The 16632-nt window shown below is 34.7% G+C and overlaps 1 protein-coding gene across 6 annotated transcripts in view; it reads right to left on the bottom strand.

Annotated features, from left to right (window-relative positions):
- SCAPER (S-phase cyclin A associated protein in the ER) overlaps window positions 1–16632 on the bottom strand; it is a 489933-nt gene that overhangs the window by 246283 nt on the left and 227018 nt on the right. The gene's annotated exons all lie outside the window — the stretch shown is intronic.

Here is a 16632-nt window from a genome sequence, read left to right as displayed (position 1 = left end):
TTTGACCATGTTTTCAATTCTCTTGGGTATAAATCTAGGCATGGAGTTACTAGGTCATACAGTAATTCTGTGTTTAACTTTTTGGGGAACTAACAAACTGTTTTCCAAAGTAGACAGACCATTTTATATGCCCAACAATAAGGTATAAAGATTCTAATTTCTCCACATCCTTGTTACTGTCTGTCTATTGAATATAGCCATCCTAGTTGGTGTGAAGTGGAATCTCACTATGGATTTGATTTCCCTGATGACTAATGATGTTGAGCATCTTTTCATGGTCATACTGGCCATTTGTATACCTTGTTAAAGAAATGTCTACTCAGATCCTTTGCCCATTCATTATTGGTCAGTCTACCAAGGCAAAAGAAATAAAAGCAAAAACAAACAAATGGGACCTAATCAAACTCAAAAGCATTTGCATATCAACAAAATGAAAAGACAACCTACTGAATGGGAGAAAATACTTGCAAATGATGTGACTGACAAGGGGTTAATATCCAAAATATACAATCAGCTCATACAACTCCATATCAAAAAAACACACAACCCAATCAAAAAATAGGCAGATGACCTAAATAGACATTTTTCCAAAGAAGACATACAAATGGCCAACAGGCACATGAAAAGATGCTCAACATTGCTAATTATTAGAGAAATGCAAATCACAACCATAATGAGGTATCACCTCACACTGGTCAGAATGGCTAACATCAAAAAGTCTACAAAAAGTAAATGCTGGAGAGGTTATGGAGAATACCGCTGGTGGGAATGTAAAGTGGTGCAGCCCCTATGGAAAACAGTATGGAGGTTCCTTATAAAACAAAAAATGGAGATACCATATGATCCAGCAATCCTACTCCTGGGTATATATACAGAAAAAACAAAAACTGTACGTTGAAAAGATACATGCACCGCAATGTTCACAGCAGCACTGTTTAGAAAAGCCAAGACATGGAAGCTACTCAAGTGCCCATCAGTGGATGATTGCCTTAAGAAGATGTGAGATATACATATATATGTATATAGACACACACACACACACACACACACACACACACACACACAATGGAATATTACTCAGCCACAAAAAAGAACAAAACATTGCCATTAGCAGCAACATGAATGGACCTAGAGAATATGCTTAGTGAAATAAGTCAAACAGAGAATGACAAATACTATATGATATCACTTATATGAGGTATCTAAAAAACAATACAAATAAATCTATATACAAAACAGACTCACAGACACAGAAAACAAACTATGCTCACCAAAGAGGACAGGGAAGTGGGAGTGAGAGACAAATTAGGAGTGTCTGATTAACAGATACAAACTACTATACATAAAATAGATAACTAACAAGAATTTACTATATAGCACAGGGAATTATACCCAATATCTATAATAATCTATAATGGAATATAGTCTGCAGAAAAAAACCCAAAAACAAATCAATATGCTGTACACCTGAAACTAACACAATATTGTAAATCAACTACACTTCAATAACAAAAAAATTACTCTAAGCATTAAACACACAGTATATAAAAAGAATGACATGGTAACTATTCTTATTAAGAGTTTACAGTGAGGAGAATAAATAAAAATTTTAAAAAATAAATAAGGTAATATCTGAGAATAAGATATCCTATAAAGAGAATAGAGTAATTAATATACAGTGGCTGATTATATGTATGTGTGTCAAGGAGTTGAAGGATTTATAGAGCACAATGAAGGAAGGCCTCTGAGAAGTAAGTCTTTAAGCAGAAACCTGAATCAAGTGAAAGAGCCAGTCACAGGGAAATCTCGGGGAATTTCAGGCTGGCTAGAGGGAACATCAAGTGCCAATACACTAGGGAATATTCAAGGAACAGAATGGCAGCAATGGTAAAACGAATACAGAATTATGCTTATTATATAAACATGCTACTCCATTAAAAATGCTTTCTTGAAATTCATCAATGATCTCCAGTATTACCAAACACAATGGCTTTTTCTCTGTATTCATTCTCCTTGAGCTTTCTGACTATATTTCACATCTCACTATCAATGCCTTTTTCATGCCCTCATCTCCTTTCACTTCCATTTAACAATTATCTATTGTTACTATTGCAATTTTAATATTATAATAATGAATGCTAAATATATAATTTTAACTTTTAGTCCAAATTTCAAACTCCTGAAGCTCTTCACTTGGAAGCTCAACCTTCACCTTGTTCTCTATATCTTTAAAACTAAAATCATTCTTAAAGTTGTACATCCACTTACCTATATTTTTCAATAGTACTTTGGACTAATATTTCAAAATTATTTTCTATTCTTCATTTTCTTTTCTCAATATTATTATCAAATCATTAATCTTAGATTAAAACATTTCTTGATTGCTTTCTTTAAATTTATTGTACTATACACTGTAATGTCAGCCCTATCACTTCATGCCTGAATTAGTAAAATAATCTCTTAGGCACCCAAGTTCTCAACTTTCTAATCCTACCTGTATAGCACAGGTGACAAATCTTCCCAAGTCATTAATTTCCTGATGTTATTCCCTTGGTTATCTATGGTAGTTCTTTCCCAAAAGATATAGTCAATCTTCTAACTAGCATTCAAGGCTCTCCATAATTTGACCCTTTGCTACTTATTCAACTTTATATTCTCTGACATATCAACTGCATTTTATAAATTTGGATTTGCACAGTCCATTATCGAGACATTTTCACCAGTTAGGATACTGCTAGCAGGAAGCAGTACAGCTTAATACCTGCACAGATTAATGCAGAAGGCAAGAAATAGGAGGAAATTATTACTTTTACAAAAATAAACTTCAACTGAAAAGAATAACTAGGCATTTAACAGGCTTACGAATGTGGACACTCTCTACCAGTTCCTCTGGGATATCACTTGGAGAGCTGAAACCTACTTGCTGTATGCTCAGCCACATCATCTCTGTGCCCCTATTTCTTTTTTTCCCCCAAGTTTACTGAGATATGATCAACATACAGCATGGTATAAGTTTAAGGTGTACAAAGTGATGATCTGATACACATATATACTGTGAAATGATTACCAAAATAAAATTAATTAACACCTCCATCACCTCACATAATTACCATTTTGTGTGTGTGGTGAAAATATTTAAGATCTACTTCCTTAGCAACTTTCAAGTATTAAAATATAGCATTGTTAACTATAGTCACCAGCCTGCACATTAGATTCCCAAAACTTGTTCATCTCATAAGTGTAAGTTTGTTCCCTTTGACCGACACCTCCCCATTTCCCCCACCCCTGAGCCCCTGGTTACCACTGTTCTAATCTCTATTTATATGATTTTGACTTCTGTAGGTTCCATGTATAAGTGAGATCATATAGTATCTGTCTTTCCCTGTCTTACTACTACATAGTAAAATGCCTTTGGGATTCCATACATGTTGTTGCAAAAAGGCATAATTTCGTTCTTTCTTACGGGTGCTCCCTATTGCAATCAAGGACATACATCAGCATACAGCTAGATGCTCTAAGGACAGCACCAACTTCTTCCTGCCTCCCTCTCTCACATAATCTATCTCAGATTTCTTTCTTGTATCTATCTACTCCTCCACATGCCTGTGCCAAACACTCTGGCATCTAATTTTGATCCTTACTGAACCACTGTCTAACTACTTTGTGTGAGGAAGTTTTTTTTGTTTTTTTCTAAGTATGGCCTTTAGAAAGCCATTGTATTTTGTAAGCCTAAGTTTTCCGCATTTGTAAGATGAGGGAATACAACTAGCTAATTTTTAAAGGTCTTTTCTAGCTCTAAGATTCCATGATTCTAAATTCTTATAAACAGTAGGTATAAAATTGTTAGGTAGGGACTTCCCTGGTGGCACAATGGTTAAGAATCTGCCTGCCAATGCAGGGGAGACAGGTTCGAGCCCTGTTCTGGGAAGATCCCACATACTGCGGAGCAACTAAGCCCGTGTGCCACAACTACTGAGCCTGAGCTCTAGAGCCCGCGAGCCACAACTACTGAGTCCACAGGCCACAACTACTGAAGCACACGCGCCTAGAGCCCGTGCTCCGCAACAAGAGAAGCCACCACAATGAGAAGCCTGCATGCTGCAACGAAGAGTAGCCCCTGCTTGCCGCAACTAGAGAAAGCCTACATGCAGCAACGAAGACCCAACACATCCAAAATTAAATAAATAAATAAATAAATAAATAAATAAATAAATAAATAAATAAATAAATAAATAAATAAATTTATTTTAAAAATTGTTAGGTAGATTAGAAGCGGTTGCGAGCTTGCTAAAATGTAGATTCCTCACCTAAAACCAAGTTAATCAGAATCAACTGGCTGAAGCCCAAGAATCTATCTTTTAAATTGGATACCAAGTGATTCTGATGTAAGGGGTCAAAGACTACAGTTTGAAAATCATTGTCTTGTTTCATGATTTGATCTATATTAACAAAACAACATAAAACTTATCATTTATTGAGTTTTCTCTTAGATACTAGGCCAGTAGTTTCTAGAGTATGATGTGATGCCAGGGGGCCTCAGAGAATCTTTCAGAGGTACAAGGTAAAAACTCATTCATTCTCATTCTCTTACAAGCATACAATGGAGGTGAGACTACATGGCATGTGATATTACAACACAGAAGCAAATTTGAGAATCCAGCTCTATTTATTAAGCCAGACATTAAGAAAATTAACATGACTCTTCTTACTAAATTTTTTGCTTGTTTTGGAAAAGTTATTTTTCATAAAATTTTTTTCATTTTTAGACCCTTTGTTTTATAAATTTATGTATTATTGCTTTGGCTAGAACTCACAGAATTATGTTCAAGACCAAGGGGGATAGTCTTTTTGGTTTGCTTCTGGTTTTAAAGGGAGGCATTTAATGGTTCACTATAAAACTGGTTATAGTTAGTTGTTTTAAAATAGATATGCTTTAGTAAGCTGGACAAGCACCCTTATTTCTTTTATAGAAATTTAAGAACTCACTGTGAGTATACCTAGTACTGAAGACTTAAGAAATAACATTCTTCAACTACTTTTTATACTATTACTCTGTAGCTCCCATTTCCAGATATGTAGACCCTCATATCATTTGTAAATCAAGTTCACTCACATGGCGCTTTACTTCCTTGTACTACCAGCATAATACAGCTTATCTGACTGTGAAATACAGATCTTTTAACCTATTCAAAGTACCTCAATACATATTATACTTAGTATGTACACTTTCAGAATGGAGTTTTGTCTTCAATCGCAGTAGCTTTCCCCAGCTTAAATTTTTTGGTACCGTCTTTTTATTACTTGGATTTTGAGCCTTAAAGTTTTATGATTATAAATGACAAAGATTAACACAGTTTAGAAGCTGATTGGCTAAAAATAAACTAAATAAAAGGTATACTCATAACAGTTATGATCGGTCAAGAGAGTGAATGTCAGGAGAAAGAATAAGTCATCGTGAATGGCTGAAGGAAGTGCGAAGCAGTGAAGAGAACCACTAGGACAATCAAGACCTTCTTCACTGTTCCTGCATTATTCCATAGTATTACAATGCAACCCATGCCCTGTCTAGGAGCAGTTCTCCCACAGGATGGAAGTAGGTGGATTGTGATTTTCCTCCTTTAAACAAAATCTAGTATTTGGCTTTGTTTCCCAGAAATCTGGGGAAGTCTTTATCCTGGTAGAAGTATAACTATGGAAGTCTTTATCCTGGAGGAAGCATAGTGACAGGTGAAGCAGTGGGGACTAAGGAGCAGCTCAGATCTGCCTTAAACAACTTTAGTTCTATTTTTTTTAAATTGAAGTATAATTGGCATACAATGTTATATATTAGTTACAGGTGACAACATAGTGATTTGACATTTATATAAATTATGAGATGATTACCCCAATAAGTCTAGTTACCACCTGTCACCATTTAAAGTTATTACAATATTATTGATTATATTCTGTATATTACATTCCCATGACTTATTTATTTTATAACTGCAAGTATCCCCTTCATCTGTATCTCCCTTCTCTCTTACCCCCTGCTCTCTGGCAACCACCAGTTTGTTCTCTGTATCTATAAATCTGTTTCTGTTTTGTCTTGTTAACTTTTGTTTTTTTAGATTCCATATGTAAGTGAAATCATAAGGTATTTGTCTTTCTCTGTCTGACTGACTTCATTTAGCATACCATCCTCCAGGTCTATTCATGTTATCAAAAATGGCAAGATCTCATTCCTTTTTATGGGTGACTAATATTCCATTTTGTGTGTTTGTGTGTGTGTGTGTGTGTGTGTGTGTGTGTGTGTGTATCACATCTTCTTTATCCATTCATCTGTTGATAGACATTTAAGTTGCTTCCAAATCTTGGCTATTGTAAATAATGCTGCAGTGATCACAGGAGTCCATATATCTTTGTGAATTAGTTTTCTTTTTGGGGGGTAATTACCTAGAAGTGAAATTTCTGGATTGTATGGTAGTTCTATTTTTAATTTTTTGAGGAATCTCCATACTGTTTTCCATAATGGCTGCATCAATTTACATTCCCACCAATGGTGAACAAGGGTTTCTCTTTCCCCACGCCCTCCCCAACACTTGTTATGTCTTTTTGATAATAGCCATTTTAACAGGTATGAGGTGGTGTCTCATTGTGATTTTGATTTGCATTTCCCTGATGATTAGAGATGTTGAGTAATTTTTCATGTGCCTGTTGGCCATCTGTATGTCTTTGGAAAAATGTCTGTTCAGGTCCTCTGCCCATTTTCTAATCAAATTTTTCCTGTTTTTGGTATTTAGTTGTATGAGTTCTTCATATATTCTGAATATTAACCCCTTATCAGGTATATGATTTGCAAATATCTTCTCCAATTCAGTAGGGTGGCTTTTTGTTTTGTTGCTGGTTTCCTTCACTGTACAGAAGCTTTTAAGTTTAGTCCCATTTGCTTATTTTTGCTATTTTTTCCTTTGCCTGAGGACTCAGATCCACATATATGTATCACTAATACTGATGTCAAAGAGCTGACTGCCTATGTTTTCTTCTAGTAGTTTTATGGTTTCAGGTCTTACATTCAAGTCTGTAATCTATTCTGAGCTTATTTTTATATGTGGTATAAGATAGTGGTCCAGATTCTTTCTATTCCATCAAGTTGTCCAGTTTTCCCAACACCATTTATTGAAGAAACTGTCTTTTCCCATTGTATAACCTTGACTCCTTCATTGTAGATTAACTGATCACATGTGCATGGGCTTATTCATGGGCTCTCTATTCTGTTCCATTGATCTATATGTCTGTTCTTGTGCCAGTAACATACTGTTTGGATTACTATTGCTTCATAGTATGCAGTTGGCCCTCTGTGTCTATAGGTTTAACCTCCATGGATTCAACCAACCACAGACTGAAAATATTAGAAAAAAATATTAGAAAAAATATTAGACAATATTAGACTGAAAATATTAGAAAGTTCCAAAAAGCTTAAATTCGCTGTGTGTCAGCAACTATTTACAAAGCATTTACAACTATTTACAGAGCACTTAAATTGTGTTAGGTATTATAAGTTAGAGACGATCTAAAGTACATGGGATGATGTGTATAGGTTATATGCAAATAGTATGCCATTTTTATATGGGGGACTTGAACATCCACATAATTTGGTATCCACAGGGGGTCCTGAAACCAATCTCCTGCAGATACTGATGGACAACTGTAGTTTGAAGTCAGGAAGTATGATACCTGTAGATTTTTTCTTCCTTCCCAAGATTGCTTTGGTAATTGTCCATTGACAGATGAATGGATAAAGAAGATGTGGCACATATATACAAAGGAATATTACTCAGCCATAAAAAGAAACGAAATTGAGTTATTTGTAGTGAGGTGGATGGACCTAGAGTCTGTTATATAGAGTGAAGTAAGTCAGAAAAGAGAAAAACAAATACCTTATGCTAACACATATATATGGAATCAAAAAAAAAAAAAAAGGTTCTGAAGAACCTAGGGGCAGGACAGGAATAAAGACACAGATGTAGAGAATGGACTTGAGGACATGGGGAAGGGGAAGGGTAAGCTGGGACGAAGTGAGAGAGTGGCATGGACTTATATATACTACCAAATGTAAAATAGATAGCTAGTGGGAAGCAGCTGCATAGCACAGGGAGATCAGCTTGGTGCTTTGTGACCACCTAGAGGGGTGGGATGGGGAGGGTGGGAGGGAGACGCGAGGGGGAGGAGATGTGGGGATGTATGTGTATGTATAGTTGATTCACTTTGTTGTAGAGCAGAAACTAGCACACCATCGTAAAGCAACTGTACTCCAATGGGTATGTTAAAAAAAAAAAAAAAAGATTGCTTTGGCTATTCAGGGTCTTTTGTGGTTCCATACAAATTTTAGGATAATTTGTTCCAGTTATATGGAATATGCTATTGGTATTTTGATAGGGATTACATTGGCTCTGCATATTGTTTTGGGTACTATGGCTATTTTAACAATGTTAATTCTTCCAATCTATGAGCACAGTATAACTTTCCATTTATTTATATTATCTTTAAATTCTTTCACCAATGATGAATAGTTTTTATCTTCTTGCTTAAATTTATCCCCAGATATTTTATTCTTCTTGATACACCTGCCAATGGGATTGTTTTCTTAATTTCTCTTTCTGATTGATAGTTTATTATTAGTGTATACAAATGTAACAGATTTCTGTGTATTAATTTTGTATCCTGCAACTTCACTGAATTCATTTATTAGGTCTAACAGATTTTTGATGAAGTGTTTACAGTTTCCAATTCATAGTATCATGTCATCTGCAAATAGTGATAGTTTTACTTCTTCCTTTCCAATTCGGATGCCTTTTATTTCTTTTTCTTGTCTGACTGCTATGGCTAGGAGTTTTAATAATATGTTAAATACCAGAGAGTGGGTATCTTTGTCTTGCTCCTGATCTTAGAGGAAAAGCTTTCACCTTTTTACTGTTGAAAGTGATGTCACTTGTGAATATGTCATATATAGCCTTTATTATGTTGAGGTACATTCTCCCTATGACCACTTTGTTGATAGTTTTGATCATAAATGTATGTTAAATTTTGTCAAATGCTTTTTCTGCATCTATTGTGGTTATTATATGGTTTTCATCCTTATTTTGTTAATGTTTTGTATCACACTGATTGATTTGCAGGTGCTAAACAGTCCTCGCATTTGTGGAATAAATCCCACTTGATTATGGTATATGATCCTTTTTATTGCTGAATTTGGTTTGCTAATATTTTCCTGAAGCTTTTTGCCTCTATGTTCATCAAGGATATTGGCCTCTAATTTTCTTATTTTGTAGAGTCTTTTTCTGGTTTTAGCATTAGGTGATACAGGCCTCATAGAATGAGTTTGGAAGCCTTCCTTCCTCTTCAGTTTTTTGGAACAGTTTGAGAAGAACAGGTATTTACTCGTCTTTAAATATTTGGTAGAATTAATCTGTGAAGCTGTCTGGTCCTGTACTTTTGTATGCTGAAAGTTTTTTTTTTTTAATTACTGATACACTTTCATTACTAGTGATTGGTCTATTCAGATTTTCTATTTCTTCCCGATTCAGTGTTGGAAGATGGTATATTTAGGAATTGTATACATAGGAGTTTATCCATTTCTCCTAAATTGCACAATTGTTCATGTATAATTGTTTGCAGTAGCCTCTCTTTCATTTCTGATTGTATTTTTTTGTGCCCTCTCTTTTTATTGAAGAGTCTGGCTAAAGGTTTGGCAATTTTGTTTATCTTTGCAAAGAACCAGCTCTTAGTTTCACTGATCTTTTCTATTGTATTTTTCACCTCTATTAAATTTATTTCTGTTCTGTTCTTTTTTTTTTTTAACATCTTTATTGGAGTATAATTGCTTTACAATGTTGTGTTAGTTGCTGCTGTATAACAAAGTGAATCAGCTATATGTATACATATATCCCCATATCTCCTCCCTCTTGCGTCTCCCTCCCATCCTCCCTACCCCACCCCTCTAGGTGGACACAAAGCACTCAGCTGATCTCCCTGTGCTATGCGGCTCCTTCCCACTAGCTATTTTACATTTGGTAGTGTATACATGTCCATGCCACACTCTCACTTCATCCCAGCTTACCCTTCACCCTCCCCATGTCCTCAAGTCCATTCTCTGCATCTGTGTCTTTATTCCTGTCCTGCCCCTAGGCTCTTCAGAACCATTTTCTTTTTTTTTTGTTGGATTCCATATATATATGTTAGCATATGGTATTTTTTTTTCTCTTTCTGACTTACTTCACTCTCTGTATGACAGACTCTAGGTCCAGCCACCTCACTACAAATAACTCAATTTCATTTCTTTTTATGGTTGAGTAATATTCCATTGTATATAAGTGCCACATCTTCTTTATCCATTCATCTGTCGATGGACACTTACGTTGTTTCCATGTCCTGGCTATTGTAATTAGAGCTGCAATGAACATTGTGGTACATGACTTTTTGGGAATTATGGTTTTCTCAGGGTATATGCCCAGTAGTGGGATTGCTGGGTCATATGGTAGTTCTAATTTTAGCTTTTTAAGGAACCTCCATACTGTTCTCCATAGTGGAGGCCACTAACATCCTGATACCAAAATCAGGCAAAGATGTCACAAAAAAAGAAAACTACAGGCCAATATCACTGATGAACATAGATGCAAAAATCCTCAACAAAATACTAGCAAACAGAATCCAACAGCACATTAAGAGGATCATACACCATGATCAAGTGGGGTTTATCCCAGGAATGCAAGGATTCTTCAATATACGCAAATCAATGTGATAAACCATATTAACAAACTAAAGGAGAAAAACCATATGATCATCTCAATAGATGCAGAAAACGCTTTTGACAGAATTCAACACCCATTTATGATAAAAAAAAAACCCTCCAGAAAGCGGGCATAGAGGGAACTTACCTCAACATAATAAAGGCCATATATGATAAACCCACAGCCAACATCGTTCTCAATGGTAAAAAACCATTTCCACTAAGATCAGAACAAGACAAGGCTGCCCACTCTCATCACTATTATTCAACATAGTTTTGGAAGTTTTAGCCACAGCAATCAGAGAAGAAAAAGAAATAAAAGGAATCCAAATCAGAAAAGAAGAATTAAAACTGTCACTGTTTGCAGATGACATGATACTATACATAGAGAATCCTAAAGATGCTACCAGAAAACGACTAGAGCTAATCAATGAATTTGGTAGTAGCAGGATACAAAATTCATGCACAGAAATCTCTTGCATTCCTATACACTAATGATGAAAAACCTGAAAGAGAAATTAAGAAAACACTCCCATTTACCATTGCAACAAAAAGAATAAAATACCTAGGAATAAATCTGCTCTGATCTTTATTATTTCCTTCTTTCTACTAACTTTGGCCCTCATTTCTTCTTCTTTTTCTAGTTGCTTTAGGTGTAAGGTTAGATTATTTATTGGAGACTTTTCTTGTTGCTTGAGGTAGGTCTGTATCTCTATAAATTCCCTCTTAGAACTACTTTTGCTGCAACCCATAGGTTTTCAAAGGTTGTTCTTCCATTTTTATTTATCTCAAGGTATTGATATTTTTTTGACTTTCTCTTTGATTTCTTTGTTGACCCATTGATTAGTTAGTTTCATGTTGTTTAGTCTCCATATGTGTGGTTTTTGTTTTCAGTTTTCTTCTTGTAGTTGATTTCCAGTTCCATACCATTGTGGTCAGAAAATGTTTTAAATGATTTCAATCTTCTTAAATTCAATGAGACTTGTTTTGTGTCCTAGCATGTGATCCATCCTAGAGAATGTTCCATGTGCACTTGAGAAGAATGTAAATTCTGCAGTCTTGGGATGGAATGGCTATACATATCTGCTAAGTCTATCTGGTCTAATGTGTTGTTTAAGGCCAGTGCCCCCTTACTGATTTTCTGTTTTGATGATCTATCCATTGCTAAATTGGGGTACTGAAGTCATATGCTATTAATGTGTTGCTATCAATCTGTTTTTTACATCTATTAATATTTGCTTTATATATTTAATATAGGTGCTCCTATGTTGGGTGCATAAATATTTACAGATGAATAGAGAACAGTGAGATGGTAGACTTAAAACAACCCCAGCAATAATTTCATTAAATGTAAATTGATTAAAAACTGCAAATAATAGACACTGTTACACTGGATAAAAAGGGAAGATTAAATCATATGACAATTATAGGAGATGCTCAAAATATATAAAAAGACACAGTTGTAAGTTTAAAACTAAAAGAATTGGAAAAAATTTATCATGTAAATAATAAGTGGAAATGGTAATTATTAGCATTAGAAAAAGTGGACTTCAGCATAAGGGATAGTACCAGATATAAAGAAGGACACTTTATAATGGTAATGTGATCAATTTGTCAAGAAGATAAAATAATACTAAATTTGTATATATCTAGCAATAAAACTTCAAAATTTGAAGCAAAACTGGAAAAAACTAACGTGAGAAATAGATAAATCCACAATTATATTTAGAAATGTTAATATTCTTCTTTATGTAACTGATACAAGGTGAAATGGACAATACCAGAGATAAAATACAGATTTTAACAACACTATCAACCAAACACACCTAAGTGACACTACAGAAAACACACTACCACAAGCAAAATATACATGCTTTTCAAGTAAACATGCAGCATTGACCAAGATAGACCAGATCAGATGCTGAAGATAAAAGTCTCAATAAATTTAAAGGAATTGAAATTGTGTGCAGTAGCATCTCTGACCACAGGAAAAAAAGGCAAAAAGATACATGAAAAGTTGCCAATTATTTGGAAATTAAGCAATACATTTCTAAGTAGCCAATGGGTCAGTGAAATTGAAAAATATTTTGAACTGAATGAAAATTAAGACACAATATCGAAATACTGGAATACAGTTTAAGCAGGGCTTAGAGGAAATTTTATAGGTGTAATTTCAAATATTAGAAAAGAAGAGAGGTTTCAAGTCAGTAATCTAAGCTTCCACCTTAGGAATTTAGGAGAAAAGGCAAAATAAATATAAAGACAGATAAAAATAATAAAGTACATAAATCAATAAAATAGAAAACAAAAAAGTAGAGAAAAATCAATGACTGCAAAAGTTCATTCTTGAAAAGATTAATAAAACTGATAAATTCCTGGACAGAGCGATCAAAGAAAAAAGAAAAAAAACAACAATTACAATTTTTAGGAATGAAGAAGTGTATGTCACTACAGATTCATACAGGCTTAATAAAATATGGGAATTTTTTTTTAACTAGTTTTTAGAGCAGATTTAGGATCACAGTAAAATTGAAAGTTACAGAGATTTCCTATACACCTACTGCCCTGAACATGCATAGCCTCCTGCATGATCAGTGATGACGGCCATTCTGACCAGTGTGAGGTGATACCTCACTGTAGTTTTGATTTGCATTTCTCTAATAATTAGCGATGTTGAGCATCTTTTCATGTGTGTATTGGCCATCTGTATTTCTTCTTTGGAGAAACGTCTATTTAGGTCTTCTGCCCATTTTTCGACTGAGTTGTTTGTTTTTTTCTTATTGAGTTGTATGAGCTGTTTGTATATTTTAGAAGTTAAGCCCTTGTTGGTAGCATCTATATGGAAAAATAGACTTGGACCAATGCTTCCTATCATACCCACTAATTTATTTGAGATGGATCATAAATCTAAATGCCAAAGCTAAAATTACAAGGCTTCTAGAAAAAAAATATGGAGGCTTTTTAACCTCTGGTCAGACAAAAACCTCTTAGACAGAACCCAGAAAGCACAAGAACAAAAAAGAACATATTGATAAAATAGACTTCGTCACAATTTAAAAACTTTTGCTTATTAAAAGCTATCATTAACAAAATGTATAGGCAAGCTCCAGATTCAGAAAAAAATTCATAAGACACATATCTGACAAAGAACGTGTAGCTAGAATATATTAACAACTCAAAAATAAAGTGACAAACAACTTTTAACATGTGCAAAAACCTTCAACAGACACATCATAAAGGAAGATATGAATGGTTAAAAAGCACATGGAAAGATACTCAATACATATCATTAGTCACTAGGGAAATACAAATCAGAATCACAATGAGATACCACTATGCTCACACTGGAATTAGGTTAGAATTTTAAAAACTCACAATACCAAGTACTGACAAATTGCTGAGCAACTGGAACTCCCACAGTTTGCTGATGGGAGTGTAAAACAGTACAACCACTGTGGAAAACAGTGTGGTATTATACTTTTAAGTATTTACCCAAGAGAAATGAAAATGTGTATACACCCAAAGACTTGATAGGAGCTTAATTTACAAATGCCAAAAATTGGAAACCCAAATGTCTAGCAACATATGAACAGATAAAAATTTGTGGGACATGCACACAATGGATATGTTCAGCAATGAAAAAGAACAAACTATATACATGCCACAACACAGATAAGTCTGAAAAACAGTATACAGTTGACCCTTGAACGACATGGCTTTTAACTATGTGGGTCTACTTATACATGGATTGTTTCCAAGAGCAAATACTATAGTACTACACAATCCCTGGTTGGTTTAACCCATGGCTGTGGAAACATGGATACAGAGGAACTGCAGATACGGAGAACCAATAAGTTATATGTGGATTTTTTTACTGTATGGAGAGTCAGTGCCCCTAACCCTCTCATTGTTCAAGGATCAACTGTACTTAGTAAAAGAAGCCAGCCACAAAGGAATCTGATTTCATTTGTATGTATTTCTAGAACAGGAAAAACTAATCTATAATGATAGAAAGCAGATCAGTGGTTACCAAGCACCAGGAGTGGTGGAAGACTGACTGGAAAGAGACACAAAGACACTCTGTGGAGTAATGGAAATGTTCTAAACTTTGATAGGAGTATGGCTTACATGAGTATCTAGATTTGGCAAAACTAAACAATCTGTACATTAGAGATCTCTACTTTCACTTAAATAAATCATACTGCAATGAAAAAAAAAGTCTATAGATACAGAGAAGTATGCATAAAAAGGATATATATGCCAAAATATTAGTATCAGAATTATAGTTTTTTTCCTATAACTTAAAGATTTTCTTTAATAAACTAGCATTATTACTATATATATAATATATATTATATTACTATATATATTATATTAATATATATGTGTGTGTGTGTATGTATGTGTGTATGTGTATATATATATATATATATATATATATAAATATATATAAAACTATACTATACTTCCCTGAAGGACCTCAGTGAAAAGGTGACATTTGAGCAAAGACCTGAAGGAGGTAAGGGAGCTAAGCTCTATAGATATAAGAAGGAAGAGCCGTCCAGGAAGAGGAAAACTGAAGTTTAAAAGCCCTGAGGTTTTGAGAAGAGAAGTGACGTGACAGATCACATTTTAACAGGTTCCCTTTGGCTAGCGTGTTTGGAATAGACAGTAAGGAGCCAAGGATAGAAACAAAGAAACTAGTCAGAGGAGTACGGCAATAATCCAGGTGAGATATGACGGAGGCTTGGTTGAAGGAGGAAGTAGTAATGCTAGAGAAAGACAGTCAAATTCTGAATGTATTTTAAAGCAAAGCTAACATTATTTGCAGTTAGATTGGATGAGTAGTGTGGGAGAAAGAAAAAGGTCAAGGACAACTTCAAGGGTTTTGGCATACACAGCTAGAACAGAGTACCTGGTCATTACGATAGAGAAGACTATGGGACAAGAACGGGTTTTTTTTCGGGAGGGGTGTTGCAGAGAAGAAAGCAGGAGCTTGTTGTTTGGACATACTAAGTTTGAGTAAAACTAAAGATATATAAAATTGGTAGTCATCAGCAAATGGAGAATATTTAAAGCCACAGAACTGGGTCAACTAGCCAAGGGAACATGTACACAGAGGAAAAAAAAGAAAGGTCCGAAGAATGGACTCTACAGCATTTCAGGATGTCAGCAAGTTCTTAGCACAAACTAGAAATGAAGGTCAGTAATACCCTGAAGTATATACTGCAAAACTAGTTTTAGAAACTTGGAGGAACTTCAACAAATACAATCAAAAAAGCCTTTTCTATTCTTTGCCTGAATGAGTACTCTCAAGTTTTCACTGATTCTATAGATGAAATGGACACCTTTTAAAATTACAATCTGAAATTGGAAACTATAGAGAGATAACCCCTGTTCACCATTATTCTAGACCTGTATTTCTGTTATCCCATGGGTGAAGCTTCTCTATCTTTCAAACCATTTGGGAATAAAGGTATAACAACATATTCAGACTACCTTCCTTCAAATAGCAAAGAACTATCTTCTAAGGAGGAACTACATCTGTGTCCTCGAACAAGACTCATCAGTCATCAGATGATGCTCAAAGCTTGTGAGGTAATGATATACTACACAGCTGTCTGATCCTCAGATGTCACTTTGGAGGCAGATGATAAACTACAGATCTGACAACTCACTTTCCATTTCAAGATATTTCTTGAACTTTTTCTTGTTGTGACAGGCTACCAAATTGATTAAACCTAGTCATGGGATTTGACACTACAGCCAGCAGACTTCTATTTGTTGATTGCTATTGATTTTCTTTGATACTTCATTTAAAAATCAATAGTTGGAAAGAAAAATAGGCTTGGTTTACACATACTTAA

This window comes from Eschrichtius robustus, chromosome 1, assembly GCF_028021215.1.
Source record: "Eschrichtius robustus isolate mEscRob2 chromosome 1, mEscRob2.pri, whole genome shotgun sequence".
NCBI classification, from domain to species: Eukaryota; Metazoa; Chordata; class Mammalia; order Artiodactyla; family Eschrichtiidae; genus Eschrichtius; species Eschrichtius robustus.
The sequence above is the reverse complement of the archived record's forward strand: the minus strand, read 5'-3'. Positions and strand labels throughout refer to the sequence as shown.